Raw genomic sequence first — 25394 nt, 5'->3', positions numbered from 1 at the left:
TCCAGTCTGAGCTGGCACCGTCCTGTGAGCTGGGGGGTCATCTTTGATGCTCACTCTTTCCAGGGAAAGGAGAAAGAGCCCCCACCGCCCGAGTGCCGAGGCCCAGGCTTGCAGCTGGTTTCAGGGGAGCAAGCCTGTTTCTCAGCAAACTGCCTCAAGAAGTGAAAACGGTTACTGATTCATCTCTCTGTAGGATCCACGTGACATTTAGGTCATGCCTAGATTGGAACTTGAAGAGTCAACACTTGCCTGTTTAAAAATGTCTCTTGTGGGGATGACAGTCTGAACAAGGCTGTTGCCCTGCCTTGCCCGACTCCAGTCGGTCTGCATTCCCAAGCCAGGGTCTTCTGGGGAGGTGGAGAATCAGTTGCAGGTGAGGCTTTGGTCTTTGGAGAAGTGGAAGAGGGCTGGGAAAGAGGCCGGAGATCAGTATCCAGTGGCCGAGGAGGACAACTCCCCACAGGTCTTGGAGAGAGCTTGCTCTCAGAAATCTGAGGATTCCCAGGGGGAAGGCTGCTGTCTACACTTGAGGATCTGGTCTCCTGGGCCCCTGAATGGCCAGAGAGGAGCACAGGGGATGGGCTGGGTCCTTAGGACCTCCTGGGAAGGTCAGTTAGAACCAGCAGAATTTGTGTCATGTGAAACAGAGCTTCTAGTGGAGACACATGGCAACTTCAGCCAAAAATTAATAAGTATATTTAAGAAGAGTCAAGAGATGCACAAAACAAAAGATCTGTGCAGACACTAAGAAATTCAGAGTATATTACCCATATCCCCACTGCAAAAGTAGAAAGACTCTGATAAAACAATAAATGAATTTGACAGGGACTTCAGGAAATAGGAAGATGAAGGGACTCTCAAATCCTGATGGCTTTGACAGCAAAGAGGTGTCCTTGCTCAGTTTATGGGCTGCAGTTCCAGTCCGCATGATCTTCACTGCAGGACCTGGATAGTGTAAAAGTTAATATATGTGCTTTCACTGCTCCATTTCACTTTTATTATTTGTTTTACATTGCTTTTTCCTCTTTTCCCATTTTCTTATCTTGACTGGTTTGATCAAGTTCCTATTTGTTCTGTTTCTCACCTGCTTAGCTAAGGGATTTTTTTTGCATTTTCAATGTAAGGGGTACCTTCCCTTTCCTTCCACTCTTTGCTATTATTTGAAAATAATATACCAACTAAGGATGACAAAACAGACAGACAGAAGTATGTGGGTCCCAGATGATGGTGGAACTTCCATGTTAGCCCTAGATTGACTATTTGGGGGTTTATTTTATAATATTTGTTTCAGCCTCTGATATGTGGGTTTTTCCGTTACATGCAGCAGGGATTGGTTATATTATTGCTCAAAATATTTGCTGTCTCTCCCTGTGGAAGGATTATATATTCCTGCTTTATTGAGGACAGGCTTGGCCATGTGGCTTGCTGTAGCCAATGCAAACCTAGCAGAAGTGAGATGTGCCATTTCTAAGCAGAAGCTTTGAGAGCCACTGTGTTCTCTCACCATGCTCTCTTCCTTTGCCATGAACCCAGCAATGTGCCAGGCAGGACAAACCCCAACAGCATGGGTCCCCTGGAGCAGAACCACAGCTACCCCACAATGGATCAGTTATGTGACAAGAACTAAATAGTGTAGGCCCCTGAGCTTTTGGAGTCATTTGTTATCCCCTAACCCCATCTATTCAGACCGACATAACAGTCAAACACCATCCTAGCTGCTGGTATTTGCAACTAAAATTTTATTTTGCTCAATGATGCATCATGCCATGTAATATTTAATCACCTGTACATGTACTTATAAATAAGACCCTTTTCCAGAGGAAGTGATGGAGACAGAGAGAGAGTAAGACACCTTCCCAGGACCTCATGGCCAGTAAGGGGAGCAGAGCTGGATTTCACACTTAGAGGACTCCAAATCCCTTGCTTGTTTTACCATAAGAAGTTGATGCAGGAGACTCTGGAGCCACCTCCCTGGCATCATAACAGAAGTGCACGAAGAACTGTGGCTTCCACTTGGGATTTTCTCCTTTAACTCCATTTTTAGCTTGAGTGGCACATGGTACTAGGTTTCTGACTGTTACTGTTGGGGTCTGACGGACTTATCCATAATAAGGAATCTCCATCCCCAAACTTCCCATGCTTTTTTAAAAAAGGAAAGGAGACATAATTGTCAATGCCCAGCTCCACCATCAAACTGAGTATAAAAACTTATGTTGATTTAGAGACCTGAATAATCAGTTTTCTGAATTTGTGGGGGAGGTTTTCCTCAGTCTCACCTTTGTGCAGTAATGCTAGGCTTCTAGCTAGATTCAGATCTTTGGGGTGTGTATATAGCAGAACAGGGTTCCTATTCTCTGGAAGCCTGGGATTCAGTGACCTTCCCTGCTTCACACTTCTGAGTTTGGCAGAACAGCCAGCCCCCTCAGGAAACCCCAGCCATCTCCCTGGGAGAGAGCAAAGCATTTTCAAGGTCCCTTTCACGAGGGGGGAAAATTGCTTCCACACCTCACACTAACATAAACCTAGCCATTGATAGACTTCTTGCAGATTTTTAAGCAGGACTTTAGGGGAAAGGGGGAAGAGACAAATGCAGAAGAGAGAAGAAGGGAACTCCTTGAAATCGACACAACAAGCCTGGACATAAACAAGAAAATAGGGCAACTTTCAGAGGGAGGCAGGGGAAATCACTGAAAGTTCCATAGATGAAGCCTTTCATTTCTATCTTGGCATTTTTCCTACCCGAGCTTTTACATAGGTGAATTTCTGGATCTCCAGGCTGTAATTTCAGTAACATTTACTGATGAAATAAAAATGGTTTGGACCAAAGAAACTGATTCACTCCACTTCTCTAAAGCTGATTTATTGCATCCTGCTCTCCTTGGAAGTTCATTCTAAAAGAGGGATTGAACAGTTTTCTGATCGAGGCTTTCCCTCCTTCCCAATCTTCATGTCCCTTCTGAGCTATACAAGTTAGGGATTACCATCCCCGAACTTGGACAAAGGCCCAACACAGAGAAGAGGGAAAAAAGCCTGGTGAGCTGAGAAGGGTAAAATAAGTGTGTCAAGAATGGGTGGCACCCAGAGATGATGGAGATATGGGAGAGGTGGGTACTGCAGGCTGTGTAGGGAGCGCCTATCTTGGTTTGGACTCACATCAAGATTTCTGAGACAGCTTAAATAGCCTGATGCTAGGGGATGACTAGTGTTTTGACACCAAGATGGATCTCAGAGTCCCAGAAGAGTGAGGAATTTCCTGATATTACAAGGTAAGATTGTTTCTCCTGAGCAGCATCTCTCCTGAACTCAAAGATTCATCTCTTCATGCCCAGCCTGTGGTCATAATTAGAAAGCCATGAACAGATGTAACAGAGTGGCGTTCACTAGCTCTAAGAAGTTAATCCAGATTAGAAGCGTGGACTTTTCTTAGGGCTTGTGGACTTCATAAGAGCATAAGAAACCCCAATATCACCTGTCAGACGTTTAGGGGGGAATGACTACCATATGCTGTCTGGAAATAGAGAAGACGATGTGCTAGCTCCCTGGTATCTTTCTTTAAAAGTAAGGAAGAGTTGCAAAGAGGCTCAAGTCACCTCTGTAACTGCTGATGTACCAGCTGGCTATTGTTGCATAAAAAACCACCTTCTAACCTAATGAGTTATAACAACAACCATTTATTATTTCTCACAAATCTATGGAGAACTGTGTGGTTCCTCTGGTCTGGGCAAGATTGAGCTGTTAATGGCTTGGCTTGTTCATGCCTCTCTTGTCAGCTGGTGGATTGGCTGGGGGCTGGCTGGTCTAGGATGGCTTCTCTCATGTGTCTGAGGACAGGCTGGCTACTGGCTGCAAGGGGGTGATGGGGTCATGACGTCTCATCCTCCAGGGGGCTAGCTCAGACTTTTTCCTAAAGAACATGCAGAAGTACAAACAGCCCTGAGGCCTAGGCTCAGAACTGGTTCATGTCACTTAAACGACATTCTACTGGCCAAAGCAAGTCATGAGGTCAGCCCAGATTCAAACAGGGGGCTAATGGACTCCCATTTCTTAGTGACCGGAGCTGCAAAATCACAATATCAATGGTGTGAGTATAGGAAAGTGTGGAGAATTAGGGTCTATTTGTCATCAGTCTACCACAGATGAAGTTGCCTTTATTTGAGAGATGGCTGTGCCAGACCGGGGTGCGTGGGCCCTGGAATTGAGGTCCTCTCTGTGTGCAATGAGTAGACCCACAGAGGAGTCACACACACAGTCCTGACCTCAGTGGGGCTGTGTCCCGAAGCAAATAGCCATAGGGCAAAGGATTTCCCACATTCAAAATACTACCTGGTATTTATTCTCTCACTACCTTTGTGAGTGCTGCTTGCATTTTACAGAAAGGGAGACCACAAAATGGGTTTTGTTCCCCCACAGATAATTTGCTTTTTTAATTAGAGTTTAAACTAACTGAACCTTCTTGTTTGGAAACACCTGATGCCAGGATGTCTTTTCTGTAGTTTCTTGGGTTCCTGCTGATTTCCCAAGACATTATGCACATGGAAGAGACAGGAGGAAGAGGTAAGAGTTGTGGCTTAATAGCTATAAATCCAACTTTGTGAATCTAGGACACAAATGTGACCTACTGGGGGCAATAGTGGACCATGATGCTCTGTCATAGTGATGGAGGTTGGGGCTCTCAAGCACCCAACTTGGATCTGTGAGGCAGTGCCATCTCCACAGGCCCAAGATCCTCCACCTCCGAGAGAAAAGGAGCAGCGTTGCCCACCTCATGGTGATCCCAAGGGAAAATGAAAAGTTGTTTCTCACCAAAAGGTGAATGTAGCAGATTTTGTGGAACCACTTCTCCAAACTCTACTTTGTTCCATACTCATGTAACCCTAATTTGGTTCTGGTACAGGTGGCGACATGTTTTGGCAAGGTGGGACCCTCCCCAGCCCGAGGCTGCACCGTGATTGGTCCACGTTAACCACTGTATTCCCATTTTACTTTGCTAATGATCAGTTTAAAGACAGACATGTGGCCAATTCTGGCAAATGTACTTAAAGAGGAAGCATACTGGGAGCTTCTGGGAAAGATCTCCCCCTGATAAAAAGAGAGATATACTGGGAGAAATCCTGCATTCCTTCTCTCCTGATTTTGGCTTCATTGTTAGAAGAGGAAGTGATGTTTGAAGATGTGGCAAGCACGTTGTCACCACAAAAGGGAGGCCAGCCTCTCTCTCCAGGTAAGCCACCTCGGCAGGTGAACTCACTGCTCTCCCCCCTGCATGGGACCTGACTCCCAGGGGTGTAAATCTCCCTGGCAACACAGAATATGACTCCCAGGGATAAATCTGGACCCCACATCATGGGATTGAGACCAAAAGGGGGATGCAAAATGAAACGAAATAGTTTCAGTGGCTGAGAGATTCCAAAACGAGCTCAGAGGTCACTCTGGTGGGCACTTTTATGCACTATATAGATAACCCTTTTTAGGTTTTAATGCACTGGAATAGCTAGTAGTAAATACCTGAAACTATCAAACTGCAACCCAAGAGCCTTGACTCTTGAAGACAATTGCATAGCAATGCAGCTTACAAGGGTAACAGTGTGATTGTAAAAACCTTATGGATCACACTCCCTTTATCCAGTGTATGGATGGATGAGTAGAAAAATGGGGACAAAAACTAAATGAAAAATAGGGTGGGAGAGGGGGGTGTTTTGGGCGTTCTTTTTTACTTTTATTTTTTATTCTTATTTTCACTTTTTCTGGTACAAGGAAAATGTTCAAAAAATAGATTGGGGTGATGAATGCACAACTATATGATGGTACTGTGAACAACTGACTGTACACTTTGGATGACTATGGTATGTGAATATATCTCAATAAAATTGAATAAAAAAAAAGGGAGGCCAAGAGAATCTCTGAGAAGTGACACAAACTGTACCATCATCATTCTGCTGAGCAACTGGGACCAGGGCTGAAATTCAGCCAGATGTTCCAACGCAGCAGCAGTGGTTGTTTATAGCTAGTTTGTTCCGATTGGTCAGGCATTGGTTCTGATTCATCAGTGCCTACGCCATATTGATTATTAAGTATTCTGTAAACCAACCTTGCCTGGAACCAAAGCCTCTGGATTTCTTGTTATATAATGAAAATAACCCCTATTGTTTAAGTCATTTAAATTGGATATTCAATTACTTGCAGCCCAAAGCATCCTAACTGATACAGTTATGGATTATGGGAATTTGGTCATGTCTGAACTAAGCATATGGATATTTCATTTGCAGGGCTTTGGAGGCTGGCAGCCCTGTCTGCATCTGTCATATTCCTTTGCTTCCCCACCCCACAATTGTTAGGAAGCAATAAGGACTTTCTCTGTTGATTGGCTCCCTTATCTAAAACCAAGTGGTGGTATCAAGATAAAAGGAGACTGTCTAGAATCTGTGGCCTGGAAAAAGAAGCTCTCCCAACTCTATCAGTGTGTGGTATCTTGCTCTTCACAGAAGGGTTGGGATAGACATTTGTCCTCTGGCAGAATGTAGATTTAGCTAACTTCTACATAATCTATACATTTACCCTTTTGCTATACCATTTGATTAGCCATATTGATAATGTCCCTTTTAGGAATGAGGCTTGGGTATCCATCAACCAACCAGTCAACCAGTCACTCTTGTTGATGCCACTGGTAACTGGGGGAAACTTCAGGGAACAGGTCTATGGACATGCCTGCCGCACCGTATTGTCATTATTTTTCCTGTGTCCATTCCCTGCTGGACTGTGAGCAACTTGAGGGCAAGAACCACATCTTTGATCTGTGTATCCACAAGCCTACCACAGGATCTGGTCCAGGTTGGGGGGTGCTCAATATGTGATTCATTGAAAGAAAAACTGAATTATATTCATTCATCTTCACTGTTTGTTAGTAAAATTATTTTAAAGTGCATGTTCTACCAAGAGTGGATGATTTTTATAGCCACAGAACAACCCACTTTCTATCTGGCTGTCTGAAAAAAATCTAATTAGGGATATTGGAGTATCTTATCCCATTTAAAACCCAACATATGCAGAAATACACTGAAGAAAACTCAGCCCATGTTTCCATATGCTTTTTGTGGCACAGTCTTTTCCTAGAAAGCCTTTTTTATGGGAAGGATGATGATTCATAAAGCGACTCACTACTAAATGTGATGACAAGAGTGGGAATATCATTCTCAGGTTAAAAAAAAGATTTTTCATGAATTCACTAAGTAGTGAGTTTGAACTAACTTGAAAAGCTGACAAAGAAGTTAGATAAAATATATTTATATCTCTGCTAACATGTCAGCTCATCTGAAGCCTCCCTGAGATCTCCAAGGGACAGCAGGTAAGCTGTTCTTCAAATGGCCATCTGAAAACTCATCAAATAGCAAGGTATGAAACACAATCACCTCCAAAACTTTCAAATTGCATTGATCTGTGGCATAAAGCTTTCACCACAGGAAGAACAGTGATGGGTTTGAGAATTGCAGGAGGATTCATTTAAAGTGCTTTGTGTTGTGGTTTTTTTTTTTTTAAATTATATACGGAATTGCCTGGGAGTCGTAAATAGACTTTATTTGCTATATTTTGCAGAAGATAAAATTATCAGGACTGTCTATGTATTTCAAAGCCGGGGAAAACAAAAACATCTTTGAAGTCTCTCCTCATGGATTTTTTTTTTTTTTTTTTTTGGTCTTAATCTTCTAAGAGATGGTACTGATAATGTTTATTCTTTTCTTCTTTCTAAAACAGTTGAAAGTACCATTTTTCCCAGTTAAAACAGCAATCTCATTTTTAATTAGGTCAGGTAGAGGACCCACTGAGTGCCACAGATTTTCTAAATAACTGCAAAGTGGTATGCGGGGATTTCTGAGCACCGTCACCCCTCTCTGCAAACATCTCTCCTCCCTGTCTCCCCAGCCCTGCGGCCCTTCTGCCAGGAACATGCCCTGATCTTTGTGGGGTGGGGCTTTTCGTTTGAATTCATACACACCATCCGGACAAGTTTTTCTGCACGTATTTCCCCAGTAACCAAAGAGATAAGCCGTTTTCTATCTGCTTGGAGATAATTCATGGAGTTTTGGTTTCAGATGGTGGTTATGGGTAGGGGGTGCACAGCCCATACAACAGGCAGGCAGTGAAGACCGGGGGCAGGATTTTCTTTTAAGTTACACATACTCAGAAATATCAGGTTCTCACAAAATTCCATCCTGTTAGTCTCCCCCATAGCCTGGAGCAGGAGTTGGAAAACACCTTCTGTAAAAGGTCAGCTAGTAAATATTTTAGGCTTTGCGAGACATTTGGTCTCTGTTGCAACTGTGCAGCTCCGTGCAAAGGCAGCCATGCACATACAGAACCACATGGGTGTGACTGTGTTCCAGTAAAACTTTATTTATAAAAATAGGCGGTGGGCCTCAGACCGCTGACCTGGAGCATCTCTCGGTGCTTCACCTGATGGGAGCCTAGACCACGGTGTTTTGAGTCATGGCATCCCGCCTGCTGTCTGAAGAGGTGGTATGTGGTGAGCCCACAGGAGCTCTGACCCATTTGGGTGAGCCCGTTACAAGGCCCTACCTGTGCCCTTTGCATGACAGACACCTGGTAAGCATTATAGTGGGTGACCCTCAAAAAATACAGTGGGTTCTGTATTTTTATTTGCTAAATCTGGCAACCCTACATAAAAGCCACGATGCAGCCTCGTTGCACAATAACATTCCTTTGCAGCCGTCTCTCCCTTGCTCCTTACGCTGAGTGTCTTAGGTCCGGTTCCCCAAGAGCAGCCCCTAAAGTGAGGATCCTTGTGCACGTGATTTATTGAGGAAGTGCTCCCAGGGAGCCTGGAAGGAGAGTGAGGGAACAAGGAGGAGACCAGGCTCGGGTGGAGCCTCAGGCAAGTCCTCCAGAAGGGAGCTTCAGCCTGATGACACACGGGAATTCTGGAGTGTACGTTTCACCTCAGCAATGTCCCCAGGGTATCTGGGCAGAGCACTGACACTGTCCTCTACATTAAGCCAGAAACAGAGGCAGGTAGAGGTTTGAGGCTTGGAAAGAATAATCACCAGGTCCCTGCCAGCTTGCTTTCATTTGGTTTTATTCTCACCTATCACTAAGAAGGGCAAAGGAGATAAATGTAGCCAAGCATATATGAGTGGATACAGCTGTCCCATCTTGCCTGCACCTCACAGAGTTGGCCTACACCTTACAGAGCTGGCCTGTACCTCACAGAGTCGGTCTGTACCTCACAGAGTTGTTCCATACCTCACAGAGTTGGTCTGTATCTCAGAGTTGGTCTGTACCTCAGAGTCGGCCTGTATCTCACAGAGTTGGTCTGTACCTCACAGAGTTGGCCTGTGCCTCACAGAGTCGGCCTGTACCTCACAGAGTCGGCCTGTACCTCACAGAGTCAGCCCGTACCTCACAGAGTCGGCCTGTACCTCACAGAGTTGGTCTGTACTTCACAGAGTCGGCCTGTACCTCACAGAGTTGGCCTGTGCCTCACAGAGTCGGCCTGTACCTCACAGAGTCAGCCCGTACCTCAGAGTCAGCCTGTACCTCACAGAGTTGGTCTGTACTTCACAGAGTCGGCCTGTACCTCACAGAGTCAGCCCGTACCTCACAGAGTCGGCCTGTACCTCACAGAGTTGGTCTGTACTTCACAGAGTCGGCCTGTACCTCACAGAGTCAGCCCGTACCTCACAGAGTCAGCCCGTACCTCACAGAGTCGGCCTGTACCTCACAGAGTTGGTCTGTACTTCACAGAGTCGGCCTGTACCTCACAGAGTTGGTCTGTACTTCACAGAGTCGGCCTGTACCTCACAGAGTTGGTCTGTACTTCACAGAGTCGGCCTGTACCTCACAGAGTTGTTCCATACCTCACAGAGTTGGCCTGTACCTCACAGAGTCGGCCTGTACCTCACAGAGTCGGCCTGTGCCTCACAGAGTCGGCCTGTACCTCACAGAGTCAGCCTACACCTTATAGATGTCGGCCTGAAGGGAAGGATTTGGCAGATCAGAGGAGCAGGCTTGCTATCTGTTGTTGGCCAGGAGAGGAATCCTGTTACAACTCAAGGACCTACCTTACTATCACAAAAATAATTTCTTTCTGGGACACTTCTTAGTTACACCCTCCTAGGTTTTACCCCTTGCTATACCAACTCCTTGCCAACCCCTCTCTTTAGGGGACTTCTTGGGGCTCCCGCATCCCTAACTCCAAATATCGGGACCTGATGGGTGATGAGCCTGATGCTGAACAGCACCAAGGAATCCCACGGCCTTCAACAGACCTACGCGCACCCACCTCTTGGGAACCCCAAAGGCCTGCTCCTCTCATTGCCCGGTGGGCAGCCCACTCCCACAGCCAGGGGGGAGGTGAGAGGACACCGGAAAGGACCTGGATTCTGGGGTGGACGGAGTGGGGCTTGGATCTGGGCTCTGGTGCTGACCAGCTGGGTAATCGTGGGGAAGATGTCTCCCCTCAGTGTCCTCATCTGTCAAAGGGACTGATAACACTATCTCACAGGAAAGGGAGAATTAAGTGAGATCACTAACAGATGCACAAAACAACAGCAAGTCCTTTTCCTTCTGTTTAGGGGCCCTCCCTGTTCCCAGAGGTCTTCCTTTCCTTAATGACCCTTGAAATCCAGGGTTCAGAATGCCTCCCAGTTTGAGAAATAGCCTTTTAATTCCTGATCCGCAGCCATGCTTTGCTGGTGACCGTGCTCGTGTGCACCGGGGAGGGGAGGGTGACGTTGACCCAGAGGACCTGACAGCAGGAAACGCAGAGACAGTGACGCAGCACTCAGGGAGCTGAGCAGGACACAGCACATTCTGCTCAAACCCAAAGACAAGCATTATTAGGAAGTCATAATGGAATATTCCTCCTGATGCGTGTGGGCAGAAGGGGCTGAAGTGATAAAGGGGAAATGATGTGGACTTTCATTTTCACGGGTTGGTCCTCAATTACTCAGGCTCGGTGGGAGGTTCCACTTGCACCGAATGTGGTACCCAGAGCGCACAGTGGCTCCTCTCTTCCCCTTTGCAAAGTGACGGTTAAGATTCATTTTCTGATCCGTTCAATAAGTACGTGGAAGGATCCTTCAGGAAGAGAGGTGTCTGGTGAAGGTGAGATGTCTACTATGTTGTTACAATTCTCTACCCTTTCTAACTTGCTTCAATTTCTGACTCCTCCACCTCTTGCCCTTCACTGCAGCTGAATAAATAGAATGACTCTGAGAGATTTGGTGACAGCTGCCAGCTCCCCCGATGGATTCAATCTTTAGTTCAATTCAGATAGTTTCTTCCTGTTGAAACAAAATCCCTAGGTTGATCCTTGAAGACTAATTATTTCATTACTCCTTTGTTTGTTCCCCGAACATCACCTACAATAAGCTAGGTGTGGAGGGGTGGGGTGGGTCAGGGAAGTGAGGATGTGCTACTCAGTTCCTGACCTTAAGACCCCAGGAGGGGAGAGAGGAAGGTAAGTGGTCACGGAACAACATGCAAAGTGCTGCCTCAAAGGGCTGCACAAGGTGCGATGGGAACACCGAGAAATGAGTGACTGAATATTACAAAGGAGAGCACGCTTGAACTGGGTTTGAAAGGATGAATTAGAGTTTACCCAGGGACAGAAAACTTCCTAAATGGAGAGGCTAAAGGATACAGATGTACAGATGCAGATTGGACTGACTTATTGGGGAACTTGGTTTAGCTAAAATATAGGGTATTTGGGGGAATTAGCAAGAGCTGGAGCTAGCTAGATAGGCTGAAGCCAGATTAATTCATTAAAAAAAATTACTGAGTACCTACTATGCACCAGAGATTATGCTTTGTGCCAGGAATGCAAAGATGTGTGAGATGGCTATGGTACCCACCCTCTCGAGGCACATCCACCAGGAGGGATACACAGGAAAAGAACCCAATCATGAAATAAAGGAATGTTTTCTTTCTGCAGTTCATTAAGAACTACTGAAAGTTGTTAAACAAAGGAATGCAGGGCTCATGTTGACATTGAAGGAAGTTTACCACGGTAGGTGTGGAAGACAGAGTGGAGATGGGTGAAACTGGGGACCAGCAAGGAGGCTACTGAGATAATCCAGGTAGGATCTGATAAAGGATTGGATTAAGGCAGGAGAGATCTTTCAGGAAATGATCTGGTCAGATAACCACACCCTGACTCCATAGCAAAGACTCCCTGTCCTCCCTCTTTAAATGGTGATAAAATACACGTAATGCAAAGGTAACCATTTTAAAGTGTATCATTCAGGAGCAGATATTACATCCACAGGGCTGTGCAACCACCCCCACTATCTAGTTTCAGAACATTTCATCACCTCAAAAGGAAACCAATACCTGTTAACCAGTCACTTCCTATTCCTTCCTCCTCCAGCCTCTAGCAACCATAAATCTCCTTTCTGGCTCCATGGATTTGCCTATTTTGAATATTTCATATAGATGGAATCATACAATTTGTGTTTTTATGTGTCTGCATTCGTTCACTCAGCGTAGTGTTTTCAAGTTTCATCCATACTGTAGCATGTATCAGTACTTCATTGTTTTTATGGCTGAATAGTACTCTATTTTATGGATATGCCACATTTTGTTTATTCTTTCATCAGGTGATGGACATTTGGGTTGTTTCTACCTTTTGGCTCTTGCAGGTAGTGATGCTGTGAACATTCACGTACAAGTTTTTGTGTGAACCCCAGTTTTCAATTCTCTGTGGGTAGACCCAGGAGTGGAATTGCTGACACCCTTCTTTTTGACTCAAACTTATAGCTCCCAGGAAATCAATTTTTGGGAAAACTTACACAAAGGCTTTCTTCCCTTGCCTAAAGAGTGTGAATGATGGTGGTAGTACTCCTTTCAGTCTGTGATTGTAATGGGATCAGTTTCTATCTTAAACTTCTGTTTAGGGCTGCCTGCCTCTCATCAGCAAGAAGTGATCTCTAGGGGAGTCTGGGTTTATGAAGTGGCCATAGAAGCAAATTGGCTTGGACTTCGTGACCTAGAGACATATGGTCAAATTTCTCAAATAAAATAGACTCCATATCGTCAGTTCTGATTTCCTGACTAGATTATTCAAGGGAAGCCTGAGGGGACTGGTATTGATAATTAGAGTCTCTCTCAGCTTCTGACCTCCGCATCTGCTTTGGGGTGTAGGACGATCATCCCTTCTATGGCTATTTGGAGGACAAAAGCAACACCACCTTCTCCTTTATGCCACAGTGTGGTCTTCTAGAAGGACCAAATTACATTTAGAAATATATTAGCCCTCTTGATTTTGTATGTGAGTTTGGGAACTGGTCAGCGTAACCTGAATTTTTCTAGTTGCACTGGTGTGGCCTACTGGAAAGAACACCCTCTCTGGACCTGATGGAGCTGAGTTCAAATCATGCTACTTCCCAGTTATATGTCCTTGGACAAGTTATTTAAATTTTCTGAGCTAACTTTCTTCACTTGTAAAAGAAAGATAGTAAGACCATCTGTAAAAGGATGTCTTGATTTTGGCTGAGGTCTCAAAATATGAGAAAAAAATAATAGGTAGCAAGTATTCTATCCAAAATGAGTTGCTAGAATACATATCTAAGATTTGCAAGGAAGCATCCTGGAACTGTTTTTTGTTTGTTTGTTTTTTTTGGTTGTTGTTGTTGTTGTTTTAAAATGCCCAGCCTTTGTGTACATCAAAAGTTTAACAGATACTGAGGTTGTAAAGGCCAAAAGTTGAAATTAGATATTTTTGGATCGTGTTGTCAGTAAGAAGACTTCAAGAAACCCCTAATCCTTAATATTGGGAACAAGGCAAGGATGTATGTGCTCACCACTCTTATCCAACATTTTACTGGAGGTACTAACCAGGGAAATCAGTCAAGAAAAAGAAATGAAAGGTATAAGTATTTGTGCCAGTTTGAATGTATTATGTTCCCCCAAATGCCATTATCTTTGATGTAATCTTGTGTGGGCAGACCTATCAGTGTTAATTAGATTGTAATTCTTTGAGTGTTTCAATGGAGATGTGCCCCACCCAACTGTGGGTGATGACTCTGATTGGATAATTTCCAAGGAGGGGTTGGCCTGCCCATTGGGTAGGTCTGAATTAAATTACTTGTGCACTATATAAGATCAGACAGAAGGAGCGAGCTTGCTACAGTCAAGAACGATGCTTTGAAGAATGCACAGGAGCTGAGAGAGGAGCTGCAGCTTACAGAGACATTTTGGAGACAGCCTTTGAAAGCAGACTTTTACTCCGGACAAGCTAAGAGAGGATAAACGTCCCAAGAGCAACTGAGAGTGACAGTTTGGAGAGAAGCTGAAACTAGAGAGGAACATCCTGGGAGAAAGCCATTTTGAAACCAGAACGCTAGAGCAGACACCAGCCATGTGCCTTCCCAGCTAACAGAGGTTTTCTGGACACTATTGGCCATCCTCCAGTGAAGGTACCCGATTGTTGATGGACACTTTATGGCCTTAAGACTGTAACTGTGTAACCAAATAAACCCCCCTTTATAAAAGCCAATCCATTTCTGGTATTTTGCATTGTGGCAGCATTAGCAAACTAGAACAGATTTTGGTACTGAGAGTGGGGTGCTTTTGCTGCTGAGTTTGCAAATACCAAACATGTTGGAGTGCCTTTTTAAATGGATAAGGGGAAGATTCTGGAAGAATTGTGAGGAGCTTGATAGAAAAGGCCTAAACTGCTTTGAAGAGACTGTGGAAATATGGACTCTAAAGATACTTCTGATGAGGCCTTGAACAGAAATGATGAATATGTTGTTGCAAACTGGAAGAAAGGCGATCCTTGTTTTAAAGTGGCAGAGAATTTGGCAAAATTGAGTCCTGGTGTCAGATGGAAGGAAGAATTTGAAAGCGACAACCTGGAATATTTAGCTGATGAGATCTCCAAGCAAAATATAGAAGAAGTAGCGTGGCTTCTCCTTGCAGCTTATAGTAAAATGCGAGCAGAGAGAAATAAACTTAGAACTGAACTCTTGGGTTCAAAGAAACCTGAAGCTGATGGCTTGGAAAATTACAGGCTTCCAGGGAGTGGAATCCCAGAAGCTACAGCCCAACGTGGGGATGTAACCAAACATTGAACCCAGCCACCATTCCAGTACAAGCCAAGACTGGAAAAGGAGTTAAGCAGAAAGGATTTGTGGTAAGTCCTATTGTCTGCTGGCTTTGACCCGTGTGTGCTTCATGCGAAGCCAACAGAATTTTTGCAAGATCTTTATAGACAGAGCTGCTGCTGGTAGGGACTGGAGGAGAAGACAAGGAACAAATTGAAGGAAAAATTTCTTCAAAGACAGAGCCATGGAGGTTGCAGTCTGGAGTCAAGAGGCCTTAGACTAGGAGAGCGGAGTGGCCCACATGCATGGAAAGGGTGAGTTTGCCCCAGAGGTTGAGGGTGGGCCTTCGGCCTCGATGCTCTAGAAGAGTTTTTCCACCCCAGGCCTCAAAGAGGGTGGAGTACATTCCCAGGGAATTGGGGACAGCCTGGCTGCCACCCCACTGTTCTGAAGGGGTTGAGCATGTGCCCCGGAGAAGGAAGGGAATCTGGGTGCTGCCCTGCTGTTTGAGGAGGGTTGGGTCGAGAAGGTGGTCTCCTAAATGTGTGGATATGTTGGAGAACTCACCCCAGTGTTTGGAGAGGAAAGGGCTACTGAAAAGGCCCTTAGGAAGGGTTAGACTCCCGCTCTCTCAAGCCCCAAGGATGCAACCTCATTCTGTTAATGACTCTCAGACTTTGAAATCTAATGGAATTTGTCCTGCGGGTTTTAGGAACTGTTTTGATCCTGTTGACCCTGTTTTCCTTACTCTTTGTCCTTATGGCAATGGGAATGTTTATCCTATGAATGTCCCTCCTTTGTATATTGGAAGCACATAATTTGTTCTAAGTTCACAGATTCATAGCTAAAGGAAAATTTTGCCTTAGGACTGACCACACCTATAATTGATTTTGATGGGATCTTGTATTTAACTACTGTTATTGAAATGATTTAAGTTTCTGTGATATTGTTGTGGGATGAATGTATTTTGTATATGGAAAGATAATGTCATTTTGGGGTCCAGGGGGTGGAATGTGCCAGTTTGAATGTATTATGTCTGCCAAATGCCATTATCTTTGATGTAATCTTGTGTGGGCAGACCTATCAGTGTTAATTAGATTGTAATTCTTTGAGTGTTTCAATGGAGATGTGCCCCACCCAACTGTGGGTGATGACTCTGATTGGATGATTTCCAAGGAGGTGTCGACCCGTCCATTGGGTGGCTCTGAATTAAATTACTTGTGCACTATATAAGATCAGACAGAAGGAGCAAGCTTGCTACAGCCAAGAGGGACACTTGAAGAAAGCACAGGAGCTGCAGATGAGAGACAGTTTGAAGATGGCTGTTGAAAGCAGACTCTTGCTCCAGAGAAGCTGAGAGAGGACAAATATCCCAAATGCAACTAAGAGTGACATTTTTGAGGAACTGCAGCCTAGAGAGGAACTCCTGGGAGAAAGCCATTTTGAAACCAGAACTTTGGAGCAGATGCCAGCCACATGCCTTCCCAGATAACAGAAGTTTTCCAGACGCCATTGGCCATCCTCCAGTGAAGGTACCCGATTGCTGATGTCTTACCTTGGACGCTTTATCACCTTAAGACTGTAACTGTATAACCAAATAAACCCCCTTTTGTAAAAGATAATCCATCTCTGGTGTTTTGCATTCTGGCAGCATTAGCAAACTAGAACAGTATTTTAAAACTAGAACAGTCTCTATTTGAAGAAGACACAATTTTTTATACAGAAAATCTCAAAGACTCTGCAAACAAAGCTATTATAGCTAATAAGTAAGTTTAGCAAGGTTGCAAGATACAAGGTCAAAAAACAAAAACCAATGGTATTTCTATAAACTAACATTGAACAACTAGAAATTGAAATTTTAAAATTTCTATTTACAATAGCTTCAAAACCATGAAATATTTAGGTATAAGTCTAATAAAATATGCACATGATCTGTATGCTGAAAAATATAAAACATTGATGAAATAAATTAAAGAAGACCTAAATGAATGGAAGGTTCATGGATTGGATTACTCAATATTGTTAAGATGTCAATCTTTCCAAACTGATCTATAGATTCAGTGCAATCCTAATAAAAATTCCAGCAGGAATTTTGTAGAACTCAACAAGCTGATTCTAGAATTTAGATGGAAAGACAAAGGATCTAGAATAACCAAACTTTTTTTTAAAAAAAGAGAAGAAACAAACTGGAGGATTCACACTGCCTGACTTCAAGGTTTACTATAAAAGCTGCAGTAACCAAGACACTGAGGTATTGTCAAAAGGATATACACAGATCAATGGAACCAAACAGAGTCCAGAAATGGACCCATACATATATGTTCAATTGATTTCCATCAAAGGTACAAGAAATATTGTCTTTTTGGCAAATTGTCTTTTCAGCCTATGATACTGAAACAATTAAACATCCATATACAAAAAGTCAACATGATCTATATCTTGTACCATATGCAAAAATTAACTCAAAATGGACCATAGACCTAAATGTAGAACCTAATACTATAAAACTTGTAGAAGAAAATGTAGGAGAAAATCATTGTGATCTTGGGTTAGACAAAGAGTCCTTAATTACAACACTAAAAGTGTGATTCAAGAAGAAAACCTTGATGTATGGTCTTCATCAAAATTGAAAATTTCTGCTCTTTGAAAGACACTGTTAAGAGAATGAGAAGACAAGCCACAGGTTGAAAGAAAATAGCTGCAAGACACACATCTGATAAAGAACTTGTATCCAGGATATATAAAGCTCTCTCAAAACTCATTAAGAAAACAAAGAACCCAATTTAAAATGGGCAAAATTTTAAACTGACAATTCGCCAAAGATGATATAGGAATAATATATAAGTACATGAAAATATGCTCAACATCATTATTAGCGATATTGAAATTAAAACTACAAGATACCACCACATACCTATTAGAATGGCTAAAAAAAAAAAGAATCATCACTATTGAGTGCTGGTGAAGATGTGGGGCAACAGGAACTTTCACAGCTGCTTTGGAAAACAGTATGGCGGTTTCCTACAGTATGACCCAGCAGTCCCACAATTCCACTCTAGTTATTTACCCAAGTGAAATGAAAACTTATGTTCACACAAAAGCCTGTACATAAATGTTTATAGGCCTTTATTGATAATCATCAAAAACTAGAAACAACCCTAAAGTCTTTCAATTGGTGAATGGATAAACTGTCATACATCCATACAATAGACTACTACTCAGCAATAAAAAGGAATGAATTACTGATCCTTACAACAATATGGATGAATCTCAAAAACATGATGTTAGTGAAAGAAGCCAAACTCAGAGGCTACATGTTGAATGCAACCATTTTTATGACATTTGGAAAAGGCAAAACTTTAGTGGCAGTGGTTGCCAGGGGCTCAGGGTGAGGGGAGGAATTAACTACAAAAAGAGAAGGGAATTTTGGGGGTCAATGGAACTGTGTTATATCTTGATTGTGGTGGTGGTTATATTATTGTATGCATTCGTCAAAATTCATAGAACTCTACAGGAAAAAGGGTGAATTTTAACGCATTATAAATTACACTCCAATAAGAAGAACACAGTTGAATGTAAAAAAAAAATGTAGGTGATGGTAGGGAGAGGAGGGTTGAAGTGTTAATATATTTTCTCTGAGATTTGGCTAGATGATGGAAAGATCAGACATTGAAAATCAGATTTCTTTGGAGAGAGTTGTGGTGTTATGAGTCCCACTCTCGTCTTGGGGGAAAAGTAGGGACCTGCATGTTACCCCCTTGGCTCAAGCCTAGGGTGGGAAGCTCCAAGGAGATCCCCCGCTGAGACAGCTTGAAATGTGACACCCGTGATTGGAAGGACACAGGGACTGGAACTCACACCTCAAAGAAAAGTCTCAGGCAAGGGGCTGGCTGAAGCAGCCTGTGACGGCAGTGAAGTCACCGTGTGGGAAGTCACTGCACTACCACAAAGGTCAGAAGTACGCCGTTCCAAATGTAGAACTCTAGGATGGGTGGGCTTGTTTAAAAGGACCCTGTCCATGGGGCTTCCTGTGTGGGCAAGAAGACCTCAGCAGAAAGAAGTGGAAATCCTCCCCTCCACCCCCTCAACAACTGAGGGGATTCATAAGCTGTCAGCCTAAGAGACCTACTGCCTGAGTCTAGGGATGCAGTTGTAGGGGCCCAGGAGAAGGACCTCGTGGGAGCCCACGAGGGAAGCATCAGCTCTAGACATCTGCCCCAGGTGGCATGCTGGCAGCTCACATCAGCCTTTGTCAGATCAGAATTTTCCTGCCCTTTACCTTTCCCCCCACCCCCACCCCCATAATCCTGTAGGAGCCACAGGGAACTTAGTGAGGAGGGGCGGAGGTAACGGGGTGGGAGCCTCAAGGGGAATCATCAGGCAAATCTGCTATGGGTTTCTGGGAGCTCCAATCCAGGGAATATGCTTCTACAGGAGGGAGATGGAATATAATGAAAGTCATTATTTCTTCTTTTGGGTAAACATGAATTATTCACCAAAGATCTAAATTCTGTTTTATTACAGCATCAAATTTATCAAGGGAGAAAACATCTTTTTTTTTCTTTTCATCTCCATCTCTAGAGGGGAAGTATGACCTCACCTTGCTCAACGGTACAAACACTGAATGTAATGATTACCCTTAATCATGGAAGCGGGTGAACTGACCACGGGCCAGGGTGCTGAACAGTGTGGTTATTTACATACTTCTTGCATCTGTTGTGAATGATAATACTCTATTCCTCTGCTGCCTGAAAGTGGTGAATTGTGCCCTCAAATGGAAAGATAAAATATATGACTTTTGTGATGATCTTAATGTCAGCTGTTATATTCCTTTAAAAGAATGTTAGGGATCTAATCAGCTTACATGCTGATTCTAAAGTCTGACCTTAACGTGAAAGGTGAGAGGTAGCGTTCTTTCTGAACCTAGTAGGGAGGGGGTGAAGACGAGATGATAACGGTGCCAAGATGGGCTTGAGCCCAGGGCTTGATTCAACTCTGTGCATGTTACTCCATTTTTTCCAACAGCTGGAACTTCTGGAGGTTCAGTCTCTCCTGGAGGTCACTGAAGCACCATTAACCAAGCTGACGAAGGTGACTCACCCTCCAGGGTGTGAGCTCACTTTACTGGGAAGGTGGCAACAACGTTTGTCAACCTGAGGGGTGATGTCAGATTTAATTTTGTTGTTCAGGGCCTCATAAAACTGGAATGAAGTGTATCCCAGAACCTAAATAACTCTTGTGGTTGTTGTTACTGTCATTCCCGAGACCGTTTCTTCTGTGATAATCTTCCATGACACTGGGCACATCCTCCACTGGAGGATGGCTGGGTGGGCTTGTTGATATCCAATTTATCCACAACTCCTCACTAATGTTAATATATCTCCCCTGAGATTCAGCTTCAGACCTAAGGAAAGAGACGAAGTGAAAAACACCTCACCTTAGATGAACCCTGAATGCATCTCAGTGCACTCTAAATACCCACATTTATTTTAACCCTCCCCACTCAGCTGGCACAATCATCATTGCATTATATGCCTGTATTCCTGTATTAGTCAGGACTCCTTTTTTCCCAAGCATTAGAAATTCCGCCTTGAGGCTCAGGTAACTGAAAAGCCTAGACGCTGGGGAAAGCTTCAGGCATGCGGGATCCAAAGGTTCAAATAATGGCATACGTACTCAGTCTCCAGTTTCTCGCTCTCCTTTCTTCTGGTTGGCTTCATTCACCATGACGGAGGATTCCCCAACCCCCAGGCTTGCTTTGTCTTTGTAGCCAGCAGTTCCAGTGCAAAGGGAACTCACTTTTCCCCAAAGTGCCAACAAACCCTTCAGACTTGAATCCTATACCAGTGTATTGCCTATTGTGGGCCAATTACTGCATCCACAGAGTTGGAATATACTGAGTGGCCAGGTCTGAGTCACTTCCTCAATCCTTGGACCGAGGACTGGGTAGTCAGCTCCATCTCAGGGACCACGTGCGAGAAGGGGATGAATCCCCAAGGGGAAACCAGGGTATTGACACCTGAAGGAAGGGGGTTGGATGCTGAACAGGAAAATTCACAGCACATGTTGGCTCTGCCTTTTCTGAGCTCTGTAAGTTATTAAATGTTACTGTGCTCATTTCCTTAGTATTAAAATGGGGGAAAATAGTAATACATACATTTACATTTCTCTGATACACATGCAGGAGAACTTTTCTAGGACTTACAACTAATGGTGGAATTATTGAATTTTAAGGTTTGTAAGGTGAGTATATATTCAACTTTACTTGATAATGAACTTGTTCCAGAGTGATTTTTATCAATTTTCACTCCCACCTGTGTTAGGTGAATGGTTGGGTGCCCCTTCGCTCCACATCCTCTATAGTTGTTATTCTCAGACTTAATTTTTGCCAGTCATGTGCATATGTAATGACATCTCATTATGATTTTACATCATAGTTGAGCCTCTTTTCAGCTGTCTGTCGGTCACCTGAGTTTCATCCTCTGTAAAGTGCCTTTCAAGTCTTTTGCTCATTTTTCCTTTGAATGATGTCTTTTTCTTAAAAATTCATGTTATTTATACTTCCAAGATTCTTCTCCTTTAATAGTTATACATGTTGAAAACATGTTTCCCCAATTTATGGTTTGTCTTTTTACCTTCTTTATGATGTACTGAAGTACTTGATTATAATCAAGACTAATTTATCAATCTTTTCCTTTATGTTTTCTTTTGTTGTAGGTCCTGTTTAAGAAATCTTTCCTACCCCCAAAGGCATTCATAAATTCTATTATCTTCTAAGAGCTTTATAATTTTGCCTTTCACATTTAGTTGTCAGTCCACTTAGAACTGATTTGTGTATATGATGTGAGGTAGGAGGCAAAGTTTTATGAATTATAGATAACCAATTATCCCAGCATCATTATTGAAAAGTTCAGTGTTTACCTGCTGTTCTGCACTGCCATCTCTATCACATAAAAAAATCTTCAAAATTGTGTGAGTCTTTTTTTGGAAAGGAGTTTCTCTATTTGTTTCTACTCTGTTTTTCTAACTCTGTGCCAACACCATACTCTCTTAACTGTAATGGTTCTATAGTAAGTCATGATATCTGGTAGGGCAAGTCACCCTAACTTATCCTTTTCTTTCAAGAGTGTCTTGGTCATCCTAGGCCATGTACATTTTCATATAATTTTATTTTTTTATATTTAAAATTATATTTTAATGAATTTAATATACACAGAAAAGTGCACACATCACAAGTGCAGAGCTTAATGAATTATTTCAAAGTGAACAAATCTGTGTAACTACTAGCCTGGTCAAGAAATAGTAAGTTGAGCCACATGAAATTGCTATTATTGTAAGTAAAAAATGTTTGAATATCTTCCTGTGAAGTATTAATGGCTATAGGAATTGATTTCCTACTATCAACAACTGGAAAACCAGACAAAACAAGTTAAACAGCTGTTTTCAGACATTAGAAACAGGCAACAAGGACTGTGACCCAGAGAAAGGAAACAAAAAAATTTAAGCCCTGTAATCATGTCACCTTATTGACTGTGGACAGTTTCCAACTGGATTTCAAAAATAGGGAACCCCAAAAGAACCCAGGAGTTTGTTGAGGGAAGCTATGACACCCAGAACTTGCAAGGCAGAATACTGGTCAAGGGATGCTGAACACAGAGAGAGGGGTCCAGGGATTTGCAGAGGAGTCCTCATGAATTTTAGGTTGAATATCAATCAGCAGATATTTGAGATGGAATTCCACAAGACTGGAGAAAGGACCCCTGGAAAGAAGTAGGCAAAAAAATTCCCAGAGCTTTTACAGGGCTGGGAATAGGTCGTATTCTCTCCAGCCAGCACGGAGACTCTGTAATTCATGGAGCTCTCAGAAGCTCATTGCTCTAGAAGTGGAGATAAATTAATCTTACATTAAGGACTACTCTGGATGCACCCTAACACCTTAAAAACAAACCTCAAAAGGATTCAATTAACCTCAATCAACTGCATGCCAGAAAAAAAGCCCAATAATTTTTGAAAGAATACAGCAAAATACAGCACCCAACAACATAAAATTCACAATGTCTGATATCCAGTAAGAATTTCCAGGCATGCAAAGAAGCAGAAAAATATGCCCAGAACCAGGAGAGAAAAATTAATCAACAGAAACAGACACTGAAATGATGGAGATGATGGAATTACTAGACAGGGACATTTAATCAGTGAGTATAAATATGTCTGACATGTTAAAAATGTAGAGGGACACATGAACATGATGAGGAGGGAATGAAAGGACCAAATGGTACTTCTGGTAATGAAAAATACAGCATATGAATTGAAAAATATATTGAATGGGATTTTTAGTAAAGACTGCAGAAGAAAAGATCAGTAAACTTGAAGACACAATAGAGAACATCCAAAGTGAAGCATGCAGAAAATATGAAAAAAAAAAAAATGAACAAAGTGCCCCATAAGATGATTTAAAGAGGCCTAATATATGTGCAAGTAGAGTCCCTGAAGGAGAGGATAGGTGGGGAAAATATTTGAATAAATGATGGGTGAAATTTTTCCAAGTGTGAAGAAAACCCATGGAACCAATAAGCTCAATAAACTCCAGACAATAAACATAAGGTAACTACATTATGGTACATTATACTCAGGTTGCTGAAAAGCAGTGATAAAGAGAAAATTCTTGTAGGGGGGAAGAGGTCAGCACTTTACATACAATGGAACAAAGATAAGAATGACAGAATGTTTCTCTTCTGGGACCACGCATGCCAAAAGGCAATGAAGCAACATCTCTAAATTCCTGGAAGAAAAAAAAAGTCAACCTAAAATTTTATAATCACCAGAAATACCTTTCAAAAGTGAAGAAGAAATGTAGATATTTTTCAGACAAACTAAAGCTGAAAATCATCACAAGCAAACCTGCACTGAAAGAAATATTAACATAAGTCTTCAGGCTGAAGAAAAATGATACTAGATAGAAATTTGGATTTATACAAAGGAATAATAAAAGCTACAGATGATGAATATGTAGGAAAATAAAACCACCTTTTTCCTTCACTTTTAATTCCTTGAAAAGATAATTGACTGTTTAAAGCCAAAAGATGTATTGTGGAATTTATATCATATATTAAAGTAACAGAAATGACAAAAAAGGACAAAATGGCAAGAGGGGCATGGAAATATTCTGTTGTAAAGTTGTTACACTAAATGTGAAATGAATTAGTATTACTTGAATATAAACGTATTAAATTAAAGATGTTTATTGAAAACTCCAGAACAAGTAATAAAAATAATATAACAAACATGTATTGCTAATAAGACAATAGAGGAGATTAAAATGGAATCATAAAAAATATTCAAGTAATTCAAAAGAAGATAGGAAAAGAGGAACAAAGGACAAGAAAAGAATGGACAATAGAAGAAAACAGTGACATGGTAGTTTAAACATAACCATATTGATAATTATATTAAATATAAATGGCCTAAACACTCCAAATAAATGGCAGAGATTTTCCAATTAGAAAAAAAAAAATGAGTGAATTCCAACAATATCTTCTAAATATAAAGACACAGATAGGTTAAAAGCAAAAGGATGAAAGAACAAATGTCATGAAAACATTAATATCAGAGCAAGTAAACTGAAGACTAGAAATAATATCAGGGGAAAATAGGGACACTGTATAAAATCAAGAGGTCATAATAATCCTAAATGTGTATGGACTTAATAACAGAGCTTCAAAATATATGAATGAAAACTTGATAGAACTGAATGAAGAAAGAGACAAATATACAACTACAGCTGGAGAATTCAACACTCCTCTATAGGTAATTGATAGAACAAGTAGACAGAAAATCAGTGATGACAGATAAGTCAATCAAATAGACTTAATTGACATTAAGAAAACAAGCCAAAACATCAGATTATACATTTTTTCAAGTACACATGGAACATTAACCAAAGATAGACCACATTGTGGGCCCTAAGATAAGCTTTAATAAATTATAAAAGAATTGAAACCATACAATATGTGCTTTTTCACTACAATTGAATTAATCTAGAAATCCATAACAAAAAGTCATCTGGAAAACCCCAACCATCTGGTGATTAAGCAATGCATTTCTAAATAATACATGGGTCAAAGAAGAAATCAGAAGGGAAATTGGAAAATACTTTGAACTGAATGAAAGTGAAAGCATAACACCTGGAATTTTAGGGGAATTTTAGGGGAAGCAGCTGAAGCAGTGTTACAGAAAAGTATACAGAAAAATGAGTGTTTATATTAGAAAAGAAGAACGGTCTCAAACCAGTGATCTAAGCCTTCACCTTAGAAACTAGAAACAAAGAGCAAATTA

At 42.2% G+C, this 25394-nt stretch overlaps 1 long non-coding RNA gene across 3 annotated transcripts in view; it reads right to left on the bottom strand.

Annotated features, from left to right (window-relative positions):
- LOC119514563 overlaps window positions 1–25394 on the bottom strand; it is a 118940-nt gene that overhangs the window by 63915 nt on the left and 29631 nt on the right. The window lies entirely within an intron of this gene.

Source organism: Choloepus didactylus, chromosome 18, assembly GCF_015220235.1.
Source record: "Choloepus didactylus isolate mChoDid1 chromosome 18, mChoDid1.pri, whole genome shotgun sequence".
NCBI classification, from domain to species: domain Eukaryota; kingdom Metazoa; phylum Chordata; class Mammalia; order Pilosa; family Megalonychidae; genus Choloepus; species Choloepus didactylus.
Note: the sequence above shows the minus strand (reverse complement) of the source record. Positions and strands in the feature narration are given on the sequence as shown.